General features: G+C 32.9%; 1 protein-coding gene across 5 annotated transcripts in view; it reads right to left on the bottom strand.

Moving 5' to 3' along the window:
* LOC127867266 (interferon-inducible GTPase 1-like) overlaps positions 1-10752 on the bottom strand; it is a 175945-nt gene extending 165193 nt beyond the window's left edge. For 2 of the 5 annotated variants that reach the window (XM_052408295.1, XM_052408301.1), the window contains exon 1: positions 10306-10388. The gene's annotated coding sequence lies outside the window, so the exon portion shown is untranslated. Of the gene's footprint in view, positions 1-10305 lie in introns of all 5 variants that reach the window. The other 3 variants (XM_052408313.1, XM_052408309.1, XM_052408297.1) reach the window with 3 other exon arrangements.
* Between the last annotated feature and the right edge of the window lie 9272 nt (positions 10753-20024).

The following is a 20024-nucleotide window of genomic DNA, read 5'->3' as shown; positions in this document are numbered from 1 at the left end:
ATCGTATTCTGCAGATAGAATTATCTTGAAACCAGATATGTCGCGGATCAAACACGGTCGATTGTCCTTATATCATAGCTAAAGTGGGCAAAGTACGCGTTTGCTTTTCAATATGAAGATCTGACGATAAGTGTCACTTTCGGATGTTACAAATGTCAAAAAATGTTTCCACGTTGATTTGCAAAGCCAAAGTTAATAAATGAATGTACGACTCGTTTAAATGTCTGAATTAATCTGGGCGTATTGCTGTTACCCATGTCTAATGAATTATTATGTTATGATTCTCTTAAATGTGTATTAATTACACGACTCGATCGCTTCTGACAGACCTTTTCTACATGAATTGTTTTATCATCCAATTGTTAGTACTTATGATATTTGATTTTTATTCGGGTGTGAGTACAGTCTTTTCACCAACCAGAGCCTTACCTTAAAATTTCTTCCGAAATAGATATTAATTTAATGTTTTAAGATTATTTAGCAAGATCAATAATCCAGTTTGTAGTAGTTAGCAAGAGCCGAATATCGGCTACGTCCCCTGGCCGCGAAACCTTGATTTCCCTAGTTTTAAATTCTAAAATACATATCAAAACAGAAATTCTCCTTGCACTGTTTTGTTACGGCTGGATTTAAACAGGTTGAAAGGTGTCTACTGGTACACAAATTTGAAACCTTACGATCATACATTTGGCGATAACGATATCTTATTTAACCGATATGTGCCCATTCGGTTGATTGTAATGGACGTTATATCTGACATGTGTCTTAATGTGACCTACTACTTTTTCTGGATGTGCACGAGGAAAATAAATTATAATTGCGACAAAATACGTAAACACAATCTTTTTTTTTACACATATCACTTCAAGTCAGTTGTTTTGAATTAAAATTAGCCATAACTGGAAAAGAAGCATACACATATCAAATTCAATGCCCATACGAAAACATAATCTTCGAAGAAGTCGATAAGATCTAATTTTTAACCGGTTTAGTATCGAAATTCCCTGTTGAGTGGAATTGACATCCGATATTCACTTGTCTATTCAATAAAGATAGAAAGTAGGACGTAAAACATAAACGCAGAGATGAATACAGACGGACGGGCAAACGGATAGACGGACGGGAAAACTGCTGGACATTCAGTAATACACAAGCCAGCATACATATAACCACATTTATCAGCTTGCCGTGCCGTTGTCTGATATTAAACACTGATTTTAATAATTCTGCACTGACGTGGAGCTAATTGATAAGTTACCTCTTTAATTGTCTGTTTACCAAAGTCTTTTTGTGGATATTAAATGCCGTATATAGTTTTGTTGGCACAGTTAATCTGAATGACAAATTGCCTTCAAGGGCAGACATATAGAACAATAACGTTGCAGTTGCGGAACCCTTTTACAGTCCTACTTGGTTACTCCTTTCCCCATAGATTCAACAAGATCATGGCTAATCTATCTAACTGTTTAGGGGTCATTGTCACAGTGGTGTGAAGAGCTGATCACTGTTGGTAGTGATAACTTGAGGGGATTTATTGGCCATATCTCATTACAAGATACTGGTGTAGAATGCTGAGAATTCAGAGGGTTTTAAACATTGCTCACACACTAAATGAATAATTTGATTGTAGAAAATTGCAGGGGCATGCATTTTAATAGGTATCAAGAGTTAATTAATATTAAAAAACAAAAGCACATTTTAATAAAGGCATCGTGCTTGTATTTCAATGATGGATTAAAATATAAAAAAACAGATCAAAACTTGTACATTTATTTTTTAGTTTATTATTGAATTTACAACATGTTAATTAAACTATGTTATGTAAAGTATATGAATATGCGAAAAGTATGTAATGATCTCAGAGCATAATTATAATTATATTATATAAAATTATAATGCAGATAATTTTTATTACACATAATTATCAAATTATTCAGAAGTAAGCAATTGAATATTCCTTATATTTTCAATGTACATCCATTAATGTTCATATAAACAAGTTGAAATAGCATTAATAGTATGCCACATAAACTCAATAGAATCATTGTCAATTTATAATAATAGAATGATAAAGCTGCTGTATACATTTATATTTAGTACTGTCATGAGTGTAACCCAAACTTTTCTTGCAAGGACATTTCATGGAAAAAAACATTAATTTAGCATTAACAGTATTCCAGATAAACTCTATAGAATTATTGTCAATTTATAATAATAGAATGACAAGCTGCTGTATACATTTATATTAAGTACCGTCATGATTGTAACCCAAACTTTTCTTACAAGGACATTTCATGGAAAAAAACATTAATTTATACCAAATACCAACTTCACCATTGTAATTCACATAACAAATGTTCACATAATATACATAACAGGTAACCTTGTTACTAATCAGTAAGTTAAAAAACAAATTTTTTAATAAACAACTTTACAGGACTATCAACATGAGTATCCAGCATGATATTTGCTAGTGGAATGTTGAACTTAAATTATATAATTAAATGAATTAATTAGATGTAGTATCCTGTGGCTGATAAATATTAAATACCAAAATGTCCCAACTTAAAGTCTTATCAACATGAATTTTGCATTGATCTACTTCAAACATATTATCCATCTGTGCACTACTTCATCAAACATCATGTTACTTTCTTGTTTGAAATTCTTCTCTGTAAAATAACAGCATGCTTGTATTTGTGTACACTTATTTTTTAATATGTAACCACTTACACACATCTATTCAGATTCAAGACATACATTCCAACACTATGTAGGCTAGCTACATAAAGTCAGTCGAAAGATTGCTCCGTTATACGGTACCTGATCAATTAGATTTTAATAATGATTAATACTAACGATAACTAACATTATGTATAAACTTATCGATATCATGTGTTCGAACCCTTACAACTTCCTACACAATCAAAATAAAACATTATGTATATCAGAATTAAAGTAAAATGTAATTATGCAGCATAAGGCTACAACATTTGAAAGCAACATTTTGCTATTGTAGTCATATATGCCAGTATCTCCTTCTCTCATAAAATGCATTTCAAAGAAACATATTTTCCTCCAGCTTTCTTCAGTAAACTCATTTTTGTAAAATGAATTTAATGTTGTAATGCCACTTTCCTCAATTTTAAGTTCTGACAAACAAACTTTAGATAGAAAATCAGCATTAACTATATGTTTGTATATCTCTTTTGTAAATGTTATGGGGGTTTCCTCTGACTGTTTAACTAATATCCCCTTAATTCCTTCGTAACCTGTCTACACACTTCATGGGTGTCGCGATATGACATGCAGTATTGCACTATATGCTCTCCAGTTTAATTAAAGATTTTCCTTCAACACATTTTATACTGTGATCTTTTCCTTTCAACCAACTGAAAATGTTGCCACTTTTAATTGCTGGTTCAACTCCACGCTTATTGTTTTTAGCTCATCTATTTTTTGAAAAAAAATTATGAGCTATTGTCATCACCTTGGCGTCGGCGTCGGCGTTGGCGTTGGCGTCCGGTTAAGTTTTGCGTTTAGGTCCACTTTTCTCAGAAAGTATTAATGCTATTGCATTCAAACTTGGTACACTTACTTACTATCATGAGGGGACTGGGCAGGCAAAGTTAGATAACTCTGGCGTGCATTTTGACAGAATTATGTGCCCTTTTTATACTTAGAAAATTGAAAATTTTGGTTAAGTTTGCGGTTAGGTCCACTTTTCTCAGTGAGTATTAATGCTATTGCATTCAAACTTGTTACACTTACTTACTATCATGAGGGGACTGGGCAGGCAAAGTTAGATAACTCTGGCATGCATTTTGACAGAATTATGTGCCCTTTTTATACTTAGAAAATCGAAAATTTTGGTTAAGTTTTGTGTTTAGGTCCATTTTATTCCTTAAGCATCAAAGCTATTGCTTTCATACTTGCAACACTTACTAACTTTCATAAGGGGACTGTGCAGGCAAAGTAATGCAACTCTGACTGGCATTTTGACAGAATTATGTGCCCTTTTTATACTTAGAAAATTGAAAATTTGATTAAGTTTTGTGTTTAGGTCCACTTTATTCCTACAGTATCAAAGCTATTGCTTTCATACTTGCAACACTTATTAACTATCATAAGGGGACCGTGCAGGCAAAGTAATGTAACTCTGACTGGCACTTGGACGGAATTATGGGCCCTTTATACTTAGAAAATTGAAAATTTGGTTAAGATTTATGTTTTGGTCCACTTTACCCCTAAAGTATCATAAATATTGCTTTCATACTTGGAACACCTAAAAAACTATCATAAGGGTACAGTAAAAGGACAAGTTGCATAACTCTGGTTGTCATTGTTACGGAATTATGGCCCTTTTTTGACTTAGTTACTTTTAATATATGGATAAATTTTGTGTTTCGATCCACTTTACTTCTTAAGTATCAAGGCTATTGCTTTCAAACTTCAAATACTTTCATGCTATCATGAGGTTACTGTACCTGGCAAGTTGAATTTTACCTTGACCTTTGAATGACCTTGACTCTCAAGGTCAAATTATTAAATTTTGCTAAAATTGCCATAACTTCTTTATTTATGATTAGATTTGATTGATACTTTGACGAAACTACTCTTACCTGACATACCACAATAGACTCTACCCAAACCGTCCCCCGTGCCCTCCCCCCCTCCCACCCACCTCCCCCCTCCCCCCCTATTTTTTTTTTTAAGATCATCTCACAAATGACCACCACACCCTCACACTATTCCCCCACCCCACCCCACCCCCCCAATTTTTTTTTATTTTTTTTTAAGATCATCTCACAAATTACCACCACACCCTCACACTATACCCCACCCCACCCCACCCCCCCCCAATTTTTTTTTTTAAACGGTTATGTTTGAAATACCGTCCAACCATCGCACCCAAAAAATCCCCCCCCCCATCGCCCTTCCCCCCACCTCCACCCCCGCCCCCGATTTTTTTTTCGCTTTTTTGGAAGATAATGTAATAACTGTCCACAACCCCACACTAACACCCCTCTTCACTCCACCCCTCCCTCCTTTGTGATTGAAAATGAGAGTCCCTTCACCTTTAAAAAGAAAATCGATGAGCGGTCTGCACCCGCAAGGCGGTGCTCTTGTTTAGAAATGCTTTGAACTCATCAATGATAATATATTCTGAATCACTTTCGTCAAAAACTATTCTAAGTTACCTCAGTCATGGAATATGAAAAGTCATTTTGGTTCTCAATCTGATAGAGTAAAGAAAACTATGTTTTAAAATCAAAATAACTTCTATTAGTTTTAATTTCAATCATTTCATATTACATGTTCGGTGCTTGTTACATGTCAAATTTAAGATGTAACAAAGGTGAACATGAAATTATTTTACTAACAAATTTCAAGCTTACCTGTTTTATAAATATAAAATATCAAAATAAATGTTGTATTGGCTATGAATATTTGGCACAACTGATAATTACACTGGTCGATAACTCTCTGAAACATGTTGCAGCATATTCAGATTTGGCCAGATATAACACCTAGGTACATTTATTATCGCCAAGCAGGCTGTTGTCAGCCTGACAGGGGAGTGTGCTTTATGACCACAGAACAGTTAACACTAATTAGTTCTGCTGATAAGCCGATGGCTAAAATCTAGCCGTCCTGGGAGTAACTGAGTAGGACTGGTTGGGTTAATCCTTTATTTTTTCCGGTATACATGGATATTTACCCAATTACGCGAATGTACTGGTCCATTGTCCTCAGGCATGCATCTGCCACGTTTTAAAACTTCAATCCGGTTGTAAAAATCCATGATCAAAGTGTAACAAGATAATCGAAAACCGTGCCGAAGTCTGTAGATTAGCGCGGTAAAATACACTTTCCGAAAATTATGAGACATTAATTATGGACGAAAACCCGTATGTCCGAAAATTCAGAGTTACACAAAATAATAATTTTTACTAAAAATGAGGTTGTCCGAAAACTAAGAGTGTCCGAAAACTAAGAGTAACTACGGTATAAAGGTGTCTTTTTAAAATAAATCAGCATTAATTTAATATATTCTTAAAGAAAGCCTTGTTATCCCAAAGGAAACATCGATACACCTTAAGAAAAATCACAAATATATTAATTCCCTGACATTTTCATCTCCAAAATCATTGTGAATTATGTCCTTTAAGGATGTTAAGAAGCTAAAGAAATTCAATGAAAAAGAAAAGAAATCATAACTGAGGTTTTTATATAAAAGAAAAATACAAAGAAGTTACAAACAGAAAAGTGGCCAACCCCCAAGCGACGCAGTCCGGGACGCCTAAACACGTAGAAACAGTAAACCGTCATCTGAATTTGGGGAGGAAAATTACTTTAGCATGCATTACAGAATATTATTGAACGATCAACAATCATAAGTTATAGCACGTACATGGGTGCAAAGTGACGGTTTCCAACTGTCGATACATTCTGACTGCTGAGGTTCTAGATGAGAGGTGTGTACCTTATCACTGTACATACTATGTGTTATTTTCTTTTAAGAATAAATAATATTACATACGTAAATTGTAAAACATATGAATATCATTTCATTAATACACATACATTTATATCAATGCTATTTTTACGATGTTTAAATTAAATAATCAAATCTCTATTATGATAAACGAATAGATTGGTGTCACTGAAGACTATTCACATATTTAGTCTTGAGCGGATCGGTGGTTTAGTGGTAAAACACGGTTCCCAGAACTCATGGATAGCAGTTTCGATCCCCTTGTCTACCCAAACTCACTAACTCATATCTTGCATGAGAATTTAAACCGAGGTGCAGTGTATCAATTTCGTCACACCGGAAAGACTCAGGGTCATCTCTGGCCCCAAAATCCAACAAACCAGTCTTCTATAGTGCTTGAACATTTTGTGATTAAAGGCTATCATGCCTCAAAGGTAGAGCCTCGTGTCACAGAACCAATACCAACATGTATGGATAGAGAAACCACACATATTCAGGACATAGATGCGTATTAGGAGTGGATTCCAGAGTTGTTTTCTTTTGAAAGGCATTATTTGTTGATAAGTTGGTGCAACAATTTTGCATTTTTGTAAAGCCATGTTTTAGCTAAATATCTTCTACAGAAACAAAGTACTACTATTAACAGGACGTAGGCGGTGTACAAAACAAAAATGAAACGTAGTTTAACTTAATATTTGAAACTGTCAATAAACAATCATAAATTATTATAAATTTCCGTTTAATATTCTGTCATAAAATGAAAATAAATAGAACACTTCACCTTTTACATGTGCTTTTCTCATTGCAAATCGCATCTTTGATGTTTTTCCGTTTAAAGTATATAATGTGTCTGTTAAATCTTTTATGTTACCGTAGTGCAAGGTTCTCCGTGATTTAAAGTATTTTTTATTACAATATGTTTTCAGGGACCCTTTCACGTTTAGGTAAATTGACAAAATTGAAAAAAATTGTTTCAGATTCTCAAATTTTCGTTGTAGTTATGATATTTGTGAGGAAACAGTAATACTGAACATTCACCATTCTCTAAAATATCTAATATATGTATCTTTTGACAATTTAAAAACCTAAAAATTATAAAGCTTTGCATCGCGAAACGATTGAATAATTTGGATTGTTCTTTTGTTGTTGTTATATTTTGGTACTACGAGGATTGCTTATATAAAGTATAAAATACAGTGGAGTTAGGGATTTTGTTCCGGGATTAATCTCTTTATAATCCCTTAACAATAACCCTCATTCAGCCGATTTTTAGGGATTAATCCGTTTTCACCCCGTTTCATCAGAATTCATCTGTATTAAACCTTTTCCAGCGGTTTTTATGGATTAATTGCGATGAATTAAGCCCTTTAAGGGATTAATTCATCGCAAGGGATGAATACATCCCTTCAGGGATTAATTAATCTCTACGCGTGCGCAGTCGATGTCAGCGGGGAATACGGATGAAAAGGCGGAGTTATTCACTGGCGTAAACGAGTAGGCGGGGCGTAGACAACTATTTTTAGATTAGGATTTAATTTGGTCGGTTTATGCATAACACAATTTATTAATTGTCTACCAGTGCACATTAAGGTCTCATTGGCCATCGTGCACTGGTCTAATTTGATCAAAATTATTTCTTTGGTGAACACCCGGGTAGCCGAGGTGAATCTGACCAACTTTGGCTCAAAATTAAATATTTTTCCCTGAATGGGCACATACTGTGAAACACACACGCATAATACAATTTATAAGCTGCATACAGCATGGTGTTTCATAGCCTAAAATTCACGTCATTTGTAAACTCAACAAACAATTTCTTTGTAGTAACACCGAAGAATCGAAAACGAAACTGCGTGTGTTTTAACAGGTACAAGTTTGATTAAACGTAATATTTTCCGTGCTGCAACAAAGATTCGTGTCATTGCGGCAACCGATACTTCAATCAAGTGATAAAGATGACGCATCCTATCGTTATAATCTTATCTACACATGTGCCGGCATGTGGTGTCACAGGCATACCAGTAAACGCTTAATCAAAATGGGGGCATACACCTTGAAGAGATTTTTGCCCGTTTAAAGTATATAATGTGTCTGTTAAATCTTTTATGTTATCGTAGTGCAAGGTTCTCCGTGATTTAAAGTATTTGTTATTACAATATGTTTTCAGGGGCCCTTTCACGTTTAGGTAAATTCACAAAATTGAAAAAAAAATTGTTTCAGATTCTCAAATTTTCGTTGTAGTTATGATATTTGTGAGGAAACAGTAATACTGAACATTCACCATTCTCTAAAATATCCATTATATGTATCTTTTGACAATTTAAAAACCTAAAAATTAAACGCGAAACGATTGAATAATTTGGATTGTTATGTCGTTGTTGTTATATTTTTGGTACTACGAGGATTTCTTATATAAAGTATAAAATACATCACTGATTGTATGAGCACGGATGGTCGAGTTGTCTAAGCGATAGACTTTTACTCCAGGGGTCAGTGGTTCGAGTACAGTTGTGGGTTCTTTTTTTTCTTTCTTAATTTAATTCTTTTTTTTTAACTGGAGCGTTTAAGATCCAATGTTTACATGTATCAATATAAAGCAATTAATGACAAACTTCAATACATGCCAAAATCTGTGAAAAGGCCCTTTAAACCCCAATGATTGCCGTTTTATGCAGCTATAATGTTAATATTGTATCTGTTATGTTTATCTGTGATCCTATTCAATCGTTTTTTGTGATTTACAGTAATACATCAGAATGTAAATCGAAATCCTTTTTTTTAATTTTAACTAAATGATAACACAAAACTTATTTTTAATCAAATTTATTTATTGTTTGAATTTTACATATTACTATATAAGTCATTTCTACATACATATTCTTGATGATTACGGCTTGTTATATATCAACACCAAAATATCATCACAGATTGATTTTGAGAAAACCCCTGCTATTTTGCATTTATTTTCCGATAAAGAACAAGGGGATACGGTAATTCAATGATTCAGTGTAACATGAAACTTGCACAGTAAACAAATAACAGTCGGTTAAGTTTGAAACCACAGGCATGTTTCAATAGGCAAGGCATGGCATGTGTTTATTGATTGAAAATTGAACATTGATTTTTACTTGTGTACCTGAATGTTAACAAACCTTGCCCGTAATCTTTCTCAGAACTGTTTAATCAATAGCTGTAAGAAATGTCATTAAACGTATTGGCTGAAATGCCAAATATTTTGTTTTGACGTGTAAGTGATTTTTAGTTACTTTAAAATGCATGTAATTCCGAACCTATAACCAGTGCATATCATTGACGGAGCACTCATCAGTTTTACTTTGCAACAAATTCGAAAACACTACACTTAATAACCGTTTCTCTGATGAATGAATTAACTTAGATTTAACTAGAAATGATATCGTGAGTACAACAGCGAAATCAGTTGGTTGTAATGTTATTGAATATCCCATTTAGACTGTTTTGGTTGACAAATAATTTGAATTTACGCAAAGTTTGTTCATCAAATGCGGTGTAGCTAGTAATTGATACGAGGTTCAATGGTTGAACATTTAAATGCATGTTGCTTATTTTGAAGTGAGATCCAGAGTCTAAAGCTAACCTTTAAACTCAATCGACCGTAGCTGAGATGCCAAAACCCTTAGTTTAACTTTGCTTAAAAACACCGATGCCTCTTAACTTACTAACTAGATTTACTATGTATGCACAATTCATGTCTATACTAAACTATCGAATGTCTATAACTTAAATGTGTGTAATATTACTTACTTTCCAATTGTAAAATGCCTTACCTCAATCTGAGTAATATCCAATTAATTGTTTTACTCACTTGCTGTAAATCACACCCGTCTGTCTAGACCGATAATTCGCACACAAGGCATAGTATTATGTTTACTGTACAAACGAGTGACAAACGAGGTCACAGGTACAATCGGGCGACACGAATTACCCAAATCTACCCAAATTGACCCAAATCTACCCAAATCTACATAAATCTTTGTAAAAATAATTATTTTACATCATGTTTGTGTGATGGGCACTATTGTTTTGTTTAATGCTTCATCTTTACGCGTGACAATATTTTATTTCCAAATAAAATTACTTTTAATAAATATCGGTTACACACCGCTTACAAATTGATTTCTGTTCTGGCCACTAGGACTCAATATCCGATACCTAATATATTTTGGTCATAAATGTTGTCGTTGTAGTATTTGTTACCGTCCTGAAGATTTGTTTCACAATTTAAAGTTCACTTGTTAGTTGCCATACTAAACATTTTCCACAATAAACTTAAACTGTCTGCCTACATGTATTCCACTACCCAAATCTACCAAAATCTTACAATATCTTCCCGTCATTGACCCAAATCTACACAAAATTTATACAAATAATTTTTTTACATCACATTTGTGAGATGGGCACTATTGTTTTTTTTAATTCTTCATCTTTACTCGGCACGAAATGTAATTTTCCACATGCAGGTGGTTAGCGTGTTTCTATGATACATATATATTTAATTTTATTTTTTTCAGAAAAGTTAATTGTTCGTTATAATTTGCTTATTTATCATTCAAAATGATGTTTTCACTCATTAATATAATTGCGACACGCTATCCACCTGTGTAATTCTCCAATAAACATCAAAAACAACCACTTCGCTAATTGATTTCTGTTCGGGCTACCCAATAAATTGTGGTCATACATGTTATCGCTGTAGTATAAGTTATTGTCCTTTAGATCAAACGTGTTTGACATTTTTATGTTTATTTGTTTGTTGCCGTATTCAACAGTTTTTAACAATCAACTCAAACTTTCTGCCCATTCAACTACCTTAATCAACCCAAATCTTACCAAATCTACCAAGAATTGACCTAAATCTACACAAAGCTTAAAAAATCATGTTTGTGTGACGGGCACTTTTATTTCTAAATGCTTCGTCTTAACTCGTGACAATATGTAATTTCCTAATAAGAAATTACTTGAATAAATATGGGTTACACACCACGTACACGTTGATTTATTTTCTGACTACTCTGCTACTCAATAAATTGTGGTCATGCATGCTATCGTTGTAGTATATGTTATTGTCCTTTAGATCAAACTTGATTTACCCTTTTTATGTTTATTTGTTTGTTGCCATACTATCCAATTTCAAAAATCAACTCGAACTGCCTGCCTATTTAACTACCTAAATCTACCAAAATCCTCCAAAATCGCCCAAAATATACACACATCTTGTAAAAGTAATTAGTTTACATAATGTTTAAATGATGCGCACTATTGTTTTTTTAATGCTTCATCTAACACAATTGATTCTCCCTCTGCTTTTCAAGGCATATGTCACTACTTATGACATGTATCATAATGGCTTTGGACCTTCTAGCTTTTGTATACGCAAAACACAAAAGAATGAATCACTGTGTAATGCTCAATAAAGGCTAGGCAGCATTAAGATGTTTTTTTTTCATTGTTACTTTCACAGTTGATATTTATAGTCCAAAGCACAGAACCGGAAGATAAAGCTTCTTGTTGTACTGTCTCCGGAACTCCCCTGCCTGCTCAGCCTCCAGCTTCCTCTCCCTGTAGTGCTTTGTAGAGTACGGCAAGTAAGGTTCAGCTGGGACTGAAATCGTATTAAATAGCGCAGTGGATTACCTACCTTGTATCCAATTCTGCTATGTAGGCTTTCATTAAAATATAAACCACTATTAATAGATGTATGTTATATATATCATAATACTATAATCTAATATTAAAACACTGCCGTTATTGATTTCGAAAATCATTTACAATTATCATGATGTTGACTTGTTACTTTAAAGTTTGATAAATAATAATGATTATGCTAATGATGTTTACGACTTTGAATTTGACTTAAATGATTAATTATGAAATCATGTCTATCATGATGTTTATTTATAACTTTAAATAAATGGAAATGACTTGAACTACTTGTGTGATGCATAAGATTACTATTATGACTATGATTATCATTACGATTATGATGATGATGATGATGGTAATAAGGATTGTGCTTTTGATTTGATGATGGTGATGAAATAGATGATAATGGCGATGATAATGCTTATCGTGATGATGATGATGATGATGATGATTATGATTCCGCAGCAGCTGACGATAATGATGATGATGATAATGATGATGATGATGTTGTTGTTGTTGTTGTTGATGATGATGATGTTGTTGTTGTTGATGATGATGATGATGATGATGATGATGATGATGATGATGATGATGATGGTGATGATGAAAAAGAAGAAGAAGAAGATGATGATGATGATGATGATGATGATTATTATTATGATGACGACGACAGAACGACGACTACGACGAAAACGACGATGACGATGAATGATGATGATGATGATGATGATGATGTTAATGTTGCTGCTGCTGCTCCTGATGATGATGTTGCTGCTGCTGCTGATGATGATGATTAAAATGACTGTAGCTGTTATTATTATTCTTAGACTTATCCTTCTTCTTATTATTATTTAATAAATAATAATAATAATAATTATTATTATTATTATAAAAATAATAATAATAATGTTTATGATGACGATGAACGTCTATTGGATAAAAATTGTCGGTTGTCGAGAAATCAAATAGCTAATCACTCGATCCAGATACTCCTGTTCGCATTCCGATGTCGCCAATATTTGTTTGCTAAATTACTAAAACTTAGAAAACTAAAATGTTAAAAAGTACTTTAAATCTTTAAATCCCTAAAGTGCATTACCTCTTCCACGATGAGTGGGCGTGATGAAAAAATGTGGAAAAAAACATGCTTACTTATGTTTGTTCCACTCGTGTATTCCTGACAATGCAGTGAGTAAAATAAGGAAGTTCATTCCATTGGCAAAATAACAAAGTGAGTGAAAACAGTTCACATATTCAAATATTTAAGTGAAAAAAACAACATATTGACTTATACTTATTGGAAATATGATTTCGGTTAAATATAATTATCAATGCTAATGACAAAGCGTTGAATTTAAGCAAATGTGTATCAGTAACATGTCGATAAAAGCATGCTGTCAGATTCACACCCTGGATTGGTTTCAGTGCCGTTCCCGAAACAAATCATGGCTACAAACAGCCCTAGTAGATCCCTTCTTAGACAGCATTTGTTTGTTTAACATTTGATAATTGTAGAAAAATATTCAATATATAATACTTGTATTCATTAACGCATTTAATTTCTTTTTTCAAAAATACACAAATTTGTTAACATGTCCATTTAACTCCGGAACATTTACTTGAGAGCAAGTCTGAATCATAACTTCTTTGCGGATTCTTGTTTATATTACGCATGACAGAGTAAACCTGAATAAAAACTCATACACATTGTGAACAAGCTCGAAGTTTATAAATATGTTATCAGTTCTCAAATGTGCAACTGTAGGCATACATGAATGTTGTCAACGGATGCATAGATTGTGGATAATTACAGTCCTACTCGGTTACTCCTTTCTCCATAGATTCAACAAGATCAGAGCTAATCTATTTAACTGTTCAGGGGTTATTATCAAGGTGTTGTGAAACGCTGATCACTGTTAGAAGTGATAACATGAGGGGATTTATTGGCCATATCTAATTACAAGATACTGGTGTAGAATGCTGAGAATTCAGATGGTTAAACATTGCTCACACACTAAATGAATAATTTGATTGTAGAAAAATACAGGGGCATGCATTTTAATAGATATCAAAGAGTAAATATTAACTAACTAAAGCACATTTTAATAAAGAGCATCGTGCTTGTATTTGAATACTTGTACTTGTACATAGTTTATTATTGAATTGAACAACATATTAATTAAAGTTAATTAAACTATGTTATGGAAAGTATATATATATATATATATATATATATATATATATATATATATATATATATACATGTATGCGAACAGTATGTAATGATCTCAGAGCATAATTATAATTATGTTATATAAAATTATAATGCAGATATTTTCCATTACACATACTTATCAAATTATTCAGAAGTAAACAATTGAATATTCCTTATTTTTTCAATTTACATCTATTAATGCTCATACAAACAAGTTGAAATAGCATAAATAGTATGCCACAAAAACTTTATAGAATTCTTGTCAATTTATAATAGAAATTTATAATTTTTATAGAATGATAAGCTGCTATATGCATGTATATTTAGTATTGTCATGATTGTAACCCAAACTTTTCTAGCAAGGAAATTTCATGGAAAAAACATTAATTTTTACTCGAAATATTTCACCTTTGTAATTCACATAACAAATGTTCATATAATATACATACCGGGTAACTATGTTACTAATCAGTAAATTAAAAAACATATTTTTTAACAATCAACTTTACAGGAATTATCAGCATGAGTATCCAGCATGATATTTGCTAGTGGATTGTTGAACTGGGCTTAAATTATATAATTTTATGAATTAATGAGATGTAGTCTCCTGTGGTTGATACATATTAAATATCAAAATGTCTCAACTTAAAGATCAACATGAATTTTCCAGATATAACACCTGGGTTCATTTATTATCGCCAAGCAGGCTGTTGACAGGGGAGTGTGCTTTATGACCACAGAACAGTTAACACTAATTAGTTCTGCTGATAAGCTATGGCTAAAATCTAGCCGTCCTGGGAGTAACTTGGTAGGGGTGATTAGACGATGAAACATAAATCGGTTATAGCAGAAGAAGCTGTATACCTTGTAGTAGTAGAAGTTGTTGTAGTAGTAGTAGTAATAATAGTAGTAGTAGTAGTAGAAGTATTAGTGGTACTAAAGGTTGTATAAGTAGAAGTAGCAGCAGTAGTAGTTGTTGCTGTTGTTGTTGTAGCTATAGTAGTAGAAGTAACAGTTGTAGTAGTAGTTATTGTTGTAGTAGTTGTTGTAGTAGTAGTAGTAGTAGTAGTAGTAGTAGAAGTAGTAGTAGTAGTAGTAGTAGTAGTAGTAGTTGTAGTAGTAGTAGTAGTAGAAGTAGAAGCAGTAGTAGTAGAAGTAGTAGTAGTAGTAGTAGTAGTAGTAGTAGTAGTAGTAGTAGTAGTAGTAGTAGTAGTAGTAGTAGTAGTAGTATAGTAGTAGTAGTAGTAGTAGTAGTAGTAGTAGTAGTAGTAGTAGAAGTAGTAGTAGTTGTAGTAGTAGTAGTAGTAGTAGAAGTAGTAGTAGTAGTAGTAGAAGTAGTAGTAGTAGTAGTAGTAGTAGTAGTAGTAGTAGTAGTAGTAGTAGTAGTAGTAGTAGTATAGTAGTAGTAGTAGAAGTAGTAGTAGTAGTAGTAGTAGCAGTAGTAGTAGTAGTAGTAGTAGTAGTAGTAGTAGTAGTAGTAGTAGTAGTAGTAGTAGTAGTAGTAGTTAAGCAGATCAATTAATGTAATATGAATAATAAATTTAATTTTAATACAGGTTTGAATTATTTTCAAGACAACAAAAACGTAATTAAGAACACTGTGAGCTAAATAACGAGAAAGCCATATTGTTTTTGTCGCCATATGACCAATCGCTGCATAGATATGGAGGATAACATGTTACTGCTCTACCATGCTGAGCCTGGACCATTACAAGACGCTAGGACAGTATCCTGTTTTTCTGTGTGTTCTTCCTCTACATCCCAAGTTTTAAGACAAACATAATCATTGCGTCTCTGCATTTTGTCGGGAATGAATAAGTTGAATTATGTTTGACGTGTTGATAATAATATGAAGAGCTTTTCAATATAATACACAAAAATACATTTATTTTTGCTTTCTGTGTGTGTAATATACAGTATCTTGGTAAATTGTTTATTTGTTGTTTTAAATCTGATTAATTTCTACCGAAAATGAACACTTTGTAACTAATTCCAAGTAATACATCGTACCTTAAAACATTGATAGATATAAACGCGTAGTAAACTGAGGTAAAGGATATATAATGACCCTTTTGGTGATAACAACAATAAAAACTTTTCATATTTCCATTAAATTATTACCCATCAAAAAGAGCGTAGCTTTGTAGATACTAGCCAGCAACGAATAAACTGCATTTCAATTACAATCCTGCTAAAATGGCATTCAGAGCTAGACATGCGTGTGGACCATTTTATCTGCACACTGGAACAACAATACACACACAAAAATCAAAAAAAATCAGTAAATACACCTTAAAATTATGAATAATTTACGTTTAACATGCCTTTAGTGTTTCAGTTTCCAAATATATATGACTTTTTTTTTCTTAATTTACGAGAATGCAAGATTGTTAGATCTTTGTTACGTGAGTCAACAGTCTCCCGATCGTATACATTTTTAAAGGTGGGATAGAAAAACACATTTGGGATTTTCGATTGGTGTACATAGTTGTCGAGGCATGCGAAGTAAACTTGTTATTACAGCTCTCTTACTAGAGAATATCTTAATTTACACATCACCATCTGCAATCTCTGGCAAGGCAACGATATAAAGTATGTTTGCATTAAGTTTTTTTGCACTAGCTCCATTATGTCCCGTCTCGCGTTATTTAGCGGAATTTGGGATTTTGATTGTGTCTTAACAAACAGGCAGGACTTTAATGAAACCAAACCTTCCCGTTCTATCATGTATGTGTTAAAATATTTTTAGTAATTAAACTGTTGCTTTGTTCTTAAAATAATTTTACAATATACGTGTTTCAAACGTTTTTGGTAAATTGTGTTTGTTTAGATCCGTTTTTGCGTGACGCGCTCGCATCGATATCAACATATTTTTTTTAATTTGCACCTATTTATGGTATAAGTGACGGACTTACAAAAATGTAGCATCGCTATCTGTTATAAATGATTTGTGCTCGGTGAATTTAAATGTAAAGACTCAATTTTACATTTAGAGTGTAAGCATTGTTGACTCAATGATGGCGCTGATCTGATGCTAAACTTATATGTTCGTGATAGTGGAACAAAGAAAGGAAGTGTGAGTTTTACGAATTCCTTAAAGTTGTGAAAGCATAAATCATAGCATTTATAAGCTATTTAGCGTGTTGAATACGCGCCTGATGAACACACGTTCCGGGAAGAAAGTACAGTATTGCACATGTACCCACTGTGTAAATAAATTGTTTTATATTCGACGCGTTTAACCAATTTTTGTTTGTGCTTAAGCGACCTTGTCTACGTTCTGTTCGGTTTCTGTCTGTTCTTAATGACCGAGTGATACCATGCACACAACTGCTATATATCCAAAAAGGACAAAACCAGTACACAACTGTGTGTCTCCTGTGATGTAATGAATAATAATACAAAATATTATGAATATACGACTGTACACATTATTGTTTAAATGAAAGTCTTTAGAAAACGGATTGTTAGGGATAGCAGGAGTTTGCAATAATGCTCGTGAGAATATGAAAAAAATGACGAATATAAAATCTAAACTTGCGTACTAACAATTTGCTGAAATAGTAAAGTGCGTAAGTATTTCGAAATTATGACTATATTGTTCTATTCGTTTTTACGTCCTTAACAACGACGTAATAGGCATCTTTCACAATTGGTATTCACAATGTGTGTGAAATAAAATCCACCATAACATTTTTGAGATACAACATGGATAATCGTCTGACATATTATTGGATTATTTTTTCTGTGTTAATATCAAGTAAGATTTAACATTGTATATAGTACGTTGAATAAATAAACAATCTGAGCGATCACAGGTATTTTCATTCAATGAGTTTCTTCAAAACAAAACTAAATGAATAAAACTTCTACATTTGTATTTTAAACAAAAAGATAATACACATTTTTGGTGATGTAAACCTTTGTATACAACCGAAAACACATTTTTCTCCTGTGGCGATAACGACCATCCTACCAATCCTTTATCTAGAGTGTTACTTAGTAAAACACGACACACGTGGACTTTTTCCTACACACTTGTATTTAATAATATATTGAAACCCCAATATATCGATTTCGGTTTTCGAAATTTATTACCACATTAACTTCAGTCAATTAAGAATCGTATTTCGAATGTGGGCGTGCACAAACAGTTATCTGTGATATTGGAACGTTAACAAACTGACATGTACATATTTTAATCTCCGTAATTTAGCCTATTAGCAGACCCAATAATGTACGTAAATAACTGTTCTTTTTAATTTATTTAAATTTTGGTTTAATATTTTATAGAAACTATTTATTTTAACGTACTAATATGTATGCGTTTTTATGAGGTATTTTTATATTTGTATGGCATATAATATTTTTCAGCAAAAGGGACCATACGGATATCAAGTTATATTGTGTCCCCAAACAAATTCAACATAACTTGTCAATGGACTGGTTTTACGACAAACATTATCTTTCTCCGTCAAACACAAACATATCCTTCTGACAGTGGATTATGTACTTACATGTCCAGGCCTTCCATCTGTAATTCGCACTGGCAATGTGTACATCAAGGAAGGAGAAAGTCTCAACATAACATGCAAATATGAACCTGGTGATCCACCCGAGACGGCAGAACAGTGGAAAAAGGAAGGCATTCTACTAGTATATTCAAACAAAACATTACTGTATCAGAGGGTAGCCAGAACAGATGCTGGTAACTACACTTGCATTGCGACAAACACATACGACAACGGACATACCAACTTCATGGGAGTCGATTCTCATCGGTTTATCCTGCACGTTTTATGTAATATTTGTGTTGACAAACATTTGTAATATATTATCCCCAATATAAAACAGTTTTGAAAAAGTATGATCGGTTATCTCAAGGTATAATATATATTTATTATTATTTAGTTTAATTCTGTAATGTCCATGGTCAAATTCTAATCAAATACCTATCAAATACCTATCCTCATCTATTTGATCATATTCTGTGCCAACGTACTTGTGTTTATAACGTTTTTTCCAGATCAACCAATAGTTCAGAGATTCAGTTTAGAACAATTTGACGATAATTTAAACGTAACAGTATCAGAAAACGAGAGTGTCGTATTTAACTGTGTCGCTGAAGGATTTCCTTCGCCAGACATGCGGCTATTGAAAGATAGCGTCAAACTTGCCGAATACAACGCGAAAAGTCAAGGAAACACTACAACTCGACTTCGGCATGCAATGACTTCCGTGGGTAGGCAGAATATGGGACAATATACGTGTGTGGCTTCAAATACCATTGGATTAGGCGGAAAGTAGATGTTTTTGAATGTATTTTGTATGTATTTTTTGTAAACATGTACCAGCGATAACGCTAATGTGCATTATCAGTTAAATAATAGTATTTGTATATAAACACATATTAAATAATGTGGTCGCAAAAGTACCTCAAGAAGTACCTTTACTGTTCGTAAAGATAAAGTTTGAAACAACGAATTTACCATGCATTAAATTGCATTATATTTCAGTCATACCTATGTCAATTGTTTTAACTTTGTACATTACACGTGTTACTTTAAAAATTAATATGAGGCTTGGATGAACTCGAATCATGAACAGATCAATATTAATATTCAGTTC

This window comes from Dreissena polymorpha, chromosome 2 (genome assembly GCF_020536995.1).
Source record: "Dreissena polymorpha isolate Duluth1 chromosome 2, UMN_Dpol_1.0, whole genome shotgun sequence".
NCBI classification, from domain to species: Eukaryota; Metazoa; Mollusca; class Bivalvia; order Myida; family Dreissenidae; genus Dreissena; species Dreissena polymorpha.
This window is presented reverse-complemented; position numbering and strand designations above follow the sequence as displayed.